General features: G+C 34.3%; 1 protein-coding gene across 2 annotated transcripts in view; it reads left to right on the top strand.

Annotated features, from left to right (window-relative positions):
- The first annotated feature begins 6,955 nt into the window (after nucleotides 1-6,955).
- LOC125059080 (fat-like cadherin-related tumor suppressor homolog) overlaps nucleotides 6,956-11,604 on the top strand; it is a 35,352-nt gene continuing 30,703 nt past the window's right edge. For both annotated transcript variants that reach the window (XM_047663281.1, XM_047663280.1), the window contains exon 1: nucleotides 6,956-7,256. The gene's annotated coding sequence lies outside the window, so the exon portion shown is untranslated. The remainder of the gene's footprint in view (nucleotides 7,257-11,604) is intronic.

Raw genomic sequence — 11,604 nt, 5'->3', positions numbered from 1 at the left:
TCATAATATAAGGTGTCTAATATTTATAGGTGGAAGAGAGAGATGGCCAACCATACCTAATATTAGGTGTGTAATATGTATAGGTAGAAGAGAGAGATGGCCATTATGAACTGATCCAATTAATGAGGAACTTCAAGACTAAATATGGTGATCAATAAAACTATTTTTGTTGGAACATGTGTAGTCACAGTTATTAAACTTACGTAAAATTGGAATACACAATTTGAAGTTATATTTATGTCACCGTAAAATTGTAAACACCGTTAGATTGTAATCTATCTCGTGAGATTATGAACTGTCGAAAGATTGTGAACCTCAACGTACTTACAATTTAACGTATTATTATTCGCTAGATTGTAATCTATCGAAGTGAAACCGTCAAATTGTGAAACGGATCGCACCTCGCGTGCTGATTGGTTGAACGGAATATGCCCCGCGCCACCATATTTGTTTGTTTATTCGTGTGACATTTATAAACTTCAAATTGTAGGGGATGAGAACATAATGGAACTGCAGTCCCGAGAGGTTCATAAAAATAAACAAAGTGCGATTATAGGAGGGGCTAGAAGTCAGTAGCGGCTATGAATGACAATAATATAATTATGTGACCATAGTCTCAAACAAATCTAAAGATAAAGTATGATAAGCAGCTACTTTCGGCATAAAGGCGTCATTAAAATTCGAATTGAGAACAAAATAATATCGTGATTGTACAAAATAATGTCTGTCGTAGGGTTTCAACACATTAAGCATTAAAGGCAAAATTTAAATTTGGAACAATTTAAATAATTAACGTGATTGCAAACGAATACCAGTCATAAGGAGGTTTTACCTTTTTAGGTTTCATGTTAAATGAGTAATTTGAATTTAGAACACAACGTCATAAAATATCATTCCTAATCTATATACAAAATTTAAATTTGGAACAATTCAAATAATTAACAAAATTGGGCAAACGAATTTAAGTTTTATACAAAAGCGTAAGTTGAAATTTGAATTTAGAACACAAAGTGATTTTATAGTAATTTTTAAGTAGCTACAATTTAAATCAACTGTAGATTCTTTTAATATCATTCCTGATCTATATTAGTAATATAGCTTTTATATATTCAGTTTCGGGATGGAACTGGAATAATTTAGCAAGCTTGCTATCGCTATTTCCCAGAGTTTAGGTTTTAGCCTAACATTAATTATATATGTAATACATGGATGTGTTGATATAGATACAAATAAGCTTGGAACTCACGTTACTCGCATAAGGCTTCCCATAAACATGAAAGCTTATACCAGCACATCTGCACATATGTGCAACCAAGTCAATAAGAAATGAATGAAAAAGTGAATTCGTTAATTAATTAACCTAATCGCACTCTTGTCTTTCCGTCAAATTGTGTTAACGCTGTGATGAAAGGAAACGGATGACTTAAAACGGTGTAATTATACTTGATATAGACGACTCATTGGTCTAGTGGTTAGTACCCCTGACTGCGAATCCATGGGTCCCGGGTTCGATCCCCGGCTGAGACAAACATCGACGTGATGAGCATTTGGTGTTGTGCTCAACATAACACAAGCTTCACCAGCTTAGCATGGGACTAGGTCAATTGGTGTGAATTGTCTTTAAAAAAAAATACTTATATAGCTATATATATATACCTTTAATCTTCACTTTAGAGATACCAGCACTGATCCACATATCTATTTATAAAATTTAAATAAATGTTCAGTTGTGCGAAGCCGGAAGATTAATTTGATAGCGTTTAATACTTATGTACATACTTTGTGTATAATTCAGAACCGTTTTAGCACTAAGTCTAACTCCCGTACGTCAAAAATTTATCAGATTTTGACATACCGGAATCATAGTCTTAATGCTTAAGTCTCGTTTCTGGATCTCGCTCTTAATCTAATTCATGGTAGACAAGAAAGCGCGAGTGTCAAGTATCTCAATCTCTTCTTACAAGAGTTAAAAATAAAATTTGGGTCATATTTCTAAAAATATTTAAAACGGTAAGTAATAACACTATTTAGCGTGCACTGCTCCTTGACACTATTCCTTATCACCACACCTACCCATATATCAAAACGATTATTAGTTTATTGGAAATTATAATCATAAATTTAATATTTTTATTGCTTATCGTGTATTTATTTTCGTAAATTTTAACGTCTATACGGTATAATATGGGCGCAATTTACAATAATTCAAATACTGTCTGTATTAAAAAGTATTAACACGTTTTTTATATATGGGATCACAGTGAGTTGAATTTTTTATAAGATCGTAAACACATGTGTGTGTACAAGTAAAGTTCGGACTAGTTCTGTAACCGCAAAAGCTTATTTGTCTTATATCAATTACACTTAGTGATAAAGACTCTCTTTTTGATAACCTATTTGCGTATTCCCCGCAGTTCAATGGCTCCGGGGATATGTGGGACACAACTCACACCAGGCTTCCTCTCTGCTACTCGAAGAGCCTATAAAAACTCCACGGTATAAGGAGACTCCCAGGGTTGATTTCGTATTCTACAGGAGCCTCCTCGGCCTAGCTTTGTGGCTTCAGAATGCTATATGGAGGTGGGAGATGGGCATCCCTTTTCCTTCTTCATCCTCTGCTTTCGGTTGAGTCTGTGGAGCACTCACATTACTGACTCACAAAACGAAACTACAGCGTTTCACGCCTCGCTACTGTTGAGCATCTTACAAATAATACAATACTGGGTTTGCGTATGACCCACTAAGGATAGGTCATGCCTAAGGTTATCACGGACACTCTTTCGATGTGTGTTCTTCTTCATGACATCTTGGCTACGGCTTTCGTTGAGCGATTTGGTTCAGATAACGTCCAAACCATCCATGCACAGGCACGTCGCATATCGGCTTTCCAGCCGGTTGAAGGAATATCCAGCTCTTTTATCCAATTTTCCATAGTGGACCTTATCCGTGGAATCTCTGCAGTTAATCGTTCCACCCGAAATTGTTAGACACCCATAAAATGTTCGGTAGCACGGAATTGCCCTACACATGTTAAAGTCTCTATCCATGTCCCAAGTGCAATAAATATCCTATTTAACACCAGGTCCATTATGTAATGTTTGATTAGATAATTTTTATGGGCTCTGTAGTTTTACCAACGAATACTATTAGGTGGTTTTCGTATCACCATAACGTCCATTGTTCAACAACTGAGCGGTTCATGCCGCGCACCACAACTATGTAGAACGAGCTGTCCACCGATGTATTTCCGATCCAATTCAACGTAGAATCCTTTTAGAAAAGAGCCCTAACGCCCTTGCGAGCCCTCTGGGCTATCACTTAACATCAGAGCCTCCTGTTACATGCCTGTTTTCCCCTGTTTCATAAGAAATGGTGTGACTCAGATGGTGTACTGGGATGACTCAGCGATTGCTCAATGGCTGGCTCAACTCGCACGTGATGATCACAACCGATGACCGTCACACAGGTAGCTTTACTCACGTCCTTATCGAGTATTGATAAGGACATATAAAACGCCATAATAATTTAATTACGTTTTTTTTAAGACGTAGTAGTAGGTAGTAAATTTTGTTGTTGTGTGCAAGTAATAAACTGGTGCCCCAGGACAAACAAGAAAGAGGAAGACAACATGGAAGGTGGATAGATCAAATTAAGGAAACAGCAGGTACATGGCAGAGAGTGGCATAGTGCAGACAGGAATAGCGGAACTTCGAGGAGGCCTTTGCCAAAAAAAGGCACACAGATAAAAAGAATGAGATAGAAATATGAATGTGTTTAAGTGTAAAAGTATCTAAAATAAAAAGAACATTATATTTATTAAATTCGAAATATTTTGAAAGGTTACTTTAGGAGTAAGAAATAAAAAAACACAAATACATACAAATTACAAATAATCCCGAAATATCTAAAAAAGGAGAATTTTTAATTAATGCTTTACATAAGGGTCTTCTAACACATTAAAACGATAGTGAAAAGCATACACCAATAAGAGAATTCGCAAAAATAATGCAGCCGATGAAAATTTGTGCTTTTGACTTATTAAATTATTCAGAAACGTCAAAGCTTTGTTAAATATTAACTATTGCAAGTTAGATACACAATTCCAGTTAAAATCATCAAAATACAATTCTTATTAGATATTTACACCTTCCTACCACGTGCAGGTGATCTGGAGTCCATCACCGTCGAGATGGACAAATAAATTTATGACCAAACTATTTCCATACGGCAAATACGGAAGTTTGCGTTCACCTATAAACAGACATACAGTCATGTTTATATATTAGGCCTACCACGCAACCTCTAAACGCGATTGTTCTTTTATTACGTTGGAACTAAGGATTCTTTATCAACAACTTACAAACTTTTTTAATCTACTAATTTAAACTATTATTAAGTTATACCAGAGCCTGAAAGTTGTGTTGCCGGGCTGTATAAAATTGTTTATTTATTTATTTATGACACACTGATACATTGGTACAAGAAATATAAAATACAAATAACAAAAAAATTCAACAAAAGAATTAAATAATAAAAAACTAAACGAATCGTTTCAAAGTGTGAGGGGAGCAGCTATGGATATCAAGACCTAGCTCATTTATTAAAATGCTCTATCTGGATATAGGTGAGTTTTAGCCATTACGCGGTCTTCTGAAAAGAACGGACAAATGGGATGCATGAGGTATCTAAATGTTTAAATTTCGTTAAAATGTTGGGGCAATTCATTGAATTACATTATATCATAGAGAAAATTGTAAACTAGGAAGCACTGAACACGCAGTTATCATAAGTATGCACATTACATAGAAACATAAGTCAAGAAAAGGAAAAAACAACTTATTTGAATTTCTTTTATTTTAGAAACAGTAAAATGTGCGTTATTTGAAATATCTGTGACAATCAAAATGGCGGTCGTTTTTATAAAACGATCACTTACCGATTGTTGTTAATATAGGACAAGCTATCAGTAGCGATCGTATTCGATAATGTAGATTATGTTTGGTTTTATAACTTGATGGGCAGTGTTGCCATTTATACGACTAAAGTTGCTAGAGTAGAATAAAAATTTAAAGAAAACACTTTTTTACCGGATGGAAGTTATGTATTATTATAAATTTAAAATTATTTTACATACTTTTAAATTTTTCCGACGTTTCGCGTGCGTGGTCACGGTCGAAATGTGTAAAAGTTATGTCAATAAAAGACATTAGAATAAATATTGTCTTTAATACTTATTGTTCAACTCATTGCTAGATGCTTGTTAATGTTAATCGTAATAATAAGTAAATCTGTTTATTTTTCTGTCAAATAGGTAGACCCAATGAATTTCTTTTGTAGATCTACATAACTAGAATTTTGAACTTTAGTTAAAAATTCTAACCTAACCTAACATAAGTTAAGTTTCATTAAAATATAACATTCTCGTTTCCGATAATGTCCAATAGGTCGTCTAGACTTATATTTTTTATATGAAACATAAGTGTCACTTAGAAGAGACGGAAAACGAAAAAAGGCTGACTACGCAAAGGATGGGAGGATAAACTCAAATTAACAGCAGCAACGGGAGAAGAGTCTCAAGGGGTAGATAACAGTGGAAAGAGTGAGAGAAGGCATTTGCCAAGAGGCCCACTGAACTCCGAGATATACTGTAGTGAAAATATAATAAAGATCATAAATCACAGAGTCTCGGAATATAAAGGCTATATTATAAATTATTTAATATCCACAATCTTAATTAAGAGCAATAAAACAGTGACAGAGAAAAAGGAGCACATTTTAAGCACTTAAACGTCTCCAAATGAAACCAAATTCCCCTAGATCCGTCAAAATGCCTAAACGGCAGCAGTGCCTACGGGTACAAGCGGCTATAAAGTCTGAAATGAGCGCCGAATTGTCGGAGGCGAGTCGAAAAAGCTGGAAACAAACACTTCCATTAGAGAGTTTACTTAATGAAGCAAACCAGGCGCGCTCTAACTCGCACTAAGAGGTAGAACAAACATGTGCTATTATTTCCTTTCGTTAGCCGTGCTTGTGGGAGATCACCGCCCACTGGCTGCCCACAACCAAAACCTATGAACTGATCCATCCGTGGCACACTTCACACATTTGTCTCCTCCGTGATAAAGTGCCATTCGTCCTGGGTTTGATTCCAGGTTAGTATAAAACTCGTTTAGTCTGTGAGCTAAATTACGCTTTCTATTATCTTCACAATCGTTTTACGTTAATATAGTTCGACAGTAATCATCTTGATACTCAATAAAAAAAAGCATATATTTTTTTGTATATAAAATGATTATAAAATTATTATTAAAACAGACGCAATGTATGTGCCCTATTCAGAAGTCCCTTATAACAATTAAAGTCGATGTAACCTATCCTGACCTATGTGTACGTCATATGTTGTATAATTAAAATAGTCTGCTTCATTGATAAACACTATAAGATAAAAGATCTTCACAATTCATTCTGCAAAGTTAAACTTTCTAAGTCTATTAATGCGCAAGGCACTCAGAAAGTTTAAACTTACGATAAATACCTGGCTAGTTGAAAAACGATTTCTTGTTATATATATAACAGTTAATGATCCTATTTCTGGAAAAGAAATCGTTAAAATTTGTTGATATTAACTGTTTTTATATAAGCCATAACGCATGCATATTCTCTTGGTTATTCTTGTTGTTAATAGTTGATAGACCAATATTAGCACAGAACCATTCCTCAGGCTATTCCAATAAATTATGGCTTGTACGTGGTACTAGGATAAACAAACAGGTATCAAATACGATGCAATTTGCCTTTCACAAAGTGCACTAGAAGGAGCCTACTCGCGAGTCACGATATGAGAGCAACCAACGAGCAAGTTTATAGGGCAAGCTGCGGCGGCCGACCCCTCCGCCCCTTGCTTCACGTCGCTGCCCCCCGCGCCCCGCCACATTCACTCAGTCAGCCGCCGGTCTTGATCTGCGGAGCGCGCGTCGTCGTCTCTCAAAACTCCCCTTTACCCCTCTGTATAATCGCGCGATCTTCGCAAGTGACCAAAGGATACGAAACCAGTGCGAAAATTGTCATACGTGTTTTGTGCAATTGTAATAAGTGCTATCAAGTTTAAGTGCATTGTTGTGAAACAAGCGTGGAGCCAGCCGGTTTGGTTGCATGCCGGGACCCGCTTGTCGCTCGCCACTCGCCGTGCTTTCTAAACGACCCACACTCGAAACTTTACAACATGAATTTCAGATGAATAGGATATGCGAATAGAGGTAGGCTACTCCAATATTGCACGCATGTTATGTATAAAGCAATCAAAAACGAAATAAATGTCTAATATATAACTGTTTGCGCTGAATTAAACATAGACCTTCTAGTTTATGACACACACGACATTACTCATAAAACTAATAATAATAATCTTAAGTTAGAAATACGTTAGTACATAAACTTGTCACCGATTTGTCTTGAATTTTTGAGTTAGGCAATGATGTAAGGAAGTCCTTATCTTTAAGCAGTTTACGGCCATGAACTAAATTTAACACCTCTTAATCTGTGGAGAATAAAGTAAAAGATGTTATTTATTGTTAGCCAGTACACAGGAGTGGACAGATTGAATTTAAAACACGTTTCAATTTATTCTTATTACGTAGTTCAGCATAAACACTTCCTATACAAACCCCACCTAGGCCCATTAGGTTTTGTATTCTCGGAAAATAATTGCCAGACCTATAGTTGGTGATCACCCTGGCGATGTCTGCATCGGATTAAATTATATATTTATCAAATTTATTTTGTTTTAGACAGGAAAGGAGTACTCGAAGTTGTCGTATTTATCTAATATGCCTGTGGCAACTTATTTTTGGTTTACAAAGCTCACTTCACTTGCCTTAGATGATTTTTGCCTTTATACTTAATTTTTTTTTGTTAAATGACATTATTCTTATAAACAACTGGGAAGAAGTAGGTATGATTATGGTGTGTATTATTGAACGACATGTTTAGTATTTCTTGTAGAGCCATTTCTTACGATACCTAATTAGGTCACTAAAGTAACATGATAAAATCAAAGCATCTAATAGGTACTTTGTGATTTTTCTAAAAGATGTTGATTTTTCTTTATCACAATACCTATGTTTTATAGTTAATAGTGTCATATCGTACACAGTCATATCGTGTCAAAACAAAATGAACCGTAGATTAAGAATTTGTGTCAATTCCCTCAAATTGAGCTTACTCTCCATAAAGAATGTAGAAATTAACATTTTCTGCGTTATTTATAAGGTTTTTGCGATTTTCTTAACATTTCATACCCAAAAACGAGGTTTACAAAGCTGCTCGCAATTCGAGCACACTCATTCGGGCTTTTAAAAGTAATCAAAACAGGTTCATTTTGCAACAGATGGGCTGAGACAGCTGATGCTCGCAGGAAATTATAATGCCCTTTTTTGTCTACCAAAAGTGGATACGCAGTCATTAGCAAAATATTTTTGAATCATCTGTAATGATAAAAATTTAGTATGAAAATTACGCTCTCGTCACAGTGAGAAACATGATAATCTGATTTAAAAAAGAGTATTGGCTTAGTGGCTCAAGCGTGGCTCAACCCTGATGTCGTAGGTTCGAACCCTGGTTGCGCATCAATGGACTGTTCAGGACCCAAAACGTTGTCTGTCACAGGTGGCTGTTCCCTTACTTGCTTATTAAAAAAGTAAATAATCCCGAACTATATTCCGAATTCTCAGGCCAAGAGTTGTTTTAAATAACAAATAAATAACTATGTAAAAACGTAAAATAAAAAATAAACTAATTGGTCATCATTCACATACTAACATATAACCTAAAGTTTAATACTCTGATACAAATATCTCTAAATACTTTTAATATACAATAAAAAGTTGAAGATGAAAATTATCAAAACAGGCACAAGAATAGTGCTTTCCATCCCTTTATCACAAACACAACTAAAGTAATCAAGCGCGTAGAATGTACTGTCACTGAAAATACACTTTTAATTATTTTAATCAAGACTAACGTGTTTTCATATAATATGGCTCCTTCATTAGAACGAGTTGTACAGTAAGTTGTGAGAGAATACAGTCTGAAGAGGTTATAACTTTAAACCTAGTTATTCGGCTTCGTTATTATTTCCGAATGAAATGAAAGGAAATTATTAGATATAAAAGGTTTTATAACGTAAGATTCATAGTCAAGACATAGCAAACTATGACTCTTGTATGTCTTTGCGACTTTTTAGTATATATAACGCGAGTACCTACTTATCCTGAGCTGGATATATTCGATAGTGGGCTGATCAATTTTAAGAAAGCTTTGTTATTTGCCTATCTTATACCTAACCCGCTGTTTTGCTAGTAATTTTTTTTGTTTAACAATTATAAGCAAAGAATTACTAGTTTTTTTTATATTTCTTTATTTATATTTTTTTAAACCATATATATATTTTAGAAAAGATAGCTTGTAACATTTTTTTAGTCTAATATATTACTGTTTTGTTCAGTAAAATACTGTTAATGAGATCTTCTTATGTTTTTTTTAATTACATATAGGCCGATTTACATTATCTTAGTGTTTAGGAGAGTGCTTTAGGATAGTACTTTAGTTGAAACATGTAAACGCTACGCTAAAGAACTTGCCTTTCAAGTTGTACTAAAGCACTCTCCTAAACACTAAGATAATGTAAATCGGCCTTTAGCTATTACTTGTATCGTTTATAATTCTAGATAGTGACCAAAGTAAGAATGTTTTTATCGTTACTTCATTCTGTGTCTCGAACTTTTTCTTATCTTAAACATACAATTTTATATGTATTAGGTACATACCCCCATCGTCGCTAGTCTCTGGAAATCTCGACTATAAATCTCACCCTTACTTCTGATAAGTAATGTGTTTAAGGGTTATTAAATCCATTACATGCCATGCCGTTAATAAAAATTGAAGTAAATCGATTTTATATTCAGTTTAAAAATATATTCAACTAGACGCCAAAAACGTCTTCTCTGTTTTTTAATCAGTGGTTAACTAATCAGGTATTGAATTACGCTGCTGATTTTAACATCAATAAAATTGATAGAAATATTATTGAGTACGGTTGTAACTTGTAAGCTTATATAATACGACAAAAGAAACTGAACGTAACAATTCAACGATAAAACAAATTCCTTATAAGAGCCTGCTATTGTTGGAGACTCCTTCAGACAGTAACACTGATATTTTGCGGTATTTTGGGCGTGGAAGTGTCACAGATGAATTACATTATAACACGATAACTTATATAAAACAAATATTCAGCTTTACTCAGGCCTATAGTATAATTTGTGTTTCTGTTCTAAAAACAACTGAATTTTTGTCCCAAACAAATTTTAAAACAGCATTTAGTTCTTTGCAATCCAAAGTAAATTATCATGTAGGTTTCACAGCTCTAAATCGACTCTAAAACATTTTTTTGTGTCACAGAAATTAAAGTGCGCGAAATTTCTTTTTCACTGTTTTCCTATGAAGCTTAACCCAACGCCCAATCGTAGACTGTCTTTGTATTAACGTCTTAAACTCTCATATGTTGCTGTTATTTAAAGTATCTGCACAAGTGGCGTGACGACATCTTCATCTACCTAAGTTAATTCTAATTGCCTTTATGGCGGAGGTCGTTGTGTTAAATTGACAATTAACATGCAGCCGTGCCTCGTCTCGTTCTTGATAACGTATTGATAACTGGGTTACACTTAAAAGTTTATTTTCACTCGCGTTTTACTGGTGCCACACGTTGCGTCATGTGTGCGGCCCTGAGGGCACCATGCTCAGTCCACAATGTGGGTTTATTGCAGGTTTTTATACGTGTGTTTTAAAATATGCTCGTGTGGTCTAAGATCCCGCTATACAACGACCTTCACCGAGATGCTTATTTAATGAAACTTATTTTATATATAATTTAATATGTCAATAAATATAATCCATATGGGTTGCCTAGCAAATTTCAGTCCAGAGTATTTTTAATTAATTTAAAAAAAAATATTTTTTTAAACATTTCACCGGTATGATTATTAGATAAATTCTATACCAATCGAAAGTATGAAGCCCATAGAATATGCAAAAGTTAGGTTGTTTTTAATCAATTAATTATTTATGTGTATATTTTTTATGTGACACTAAAGTATATATACATCTTTAGTATACAAGAAGTTTTTAGTGATACTTATATAATACTACCCTGATTAAAAATATTGATTGAAAAAAGTTCAAAAAATTTACTACATGCAAATTATAAAAAAAAAAATTTTTTTTAAATATTCATTAAACATACTCTGGACTGAAATTTGCTAGGCAACCCATTTGGATTATATTTATTGACATATTAAATTAAATATAAAATAAGTTTCATTAAATAAGCATCTCGGTGAAGGTCGTTGTATAGCGGGATCTTATACTAGTGGAACATATCACGTTTCACGGACCTAACATACTTTCGTCTCAGTTTCTTTAGATTTGAGTCTATGGCTAAGGGAGCGTACAAGTATTACGTAACGAATTTGGGGGGGGGTGCTTTTGTAAAACGTTATGATGCGGGGCGGGGATTGAATTACGCGTTATTGTAAATATTACTTT

Source organism: Pieris napi, chromosome 19, assembly GCF_905475465.1.
Source record: "Pieris napi chromosome 19, ilPieNapi1.2, whole genome shotgun sequence".
NCBI classification, from domain to species: Eukaryota; Metazoa; Arthropoda; class Insecta; order Lepidoptera; family Pieridae; genus Pieris; species Pieris napi.
This window is presented reverse-complemented; position numbering and strand designations above follow the sequence as displayed.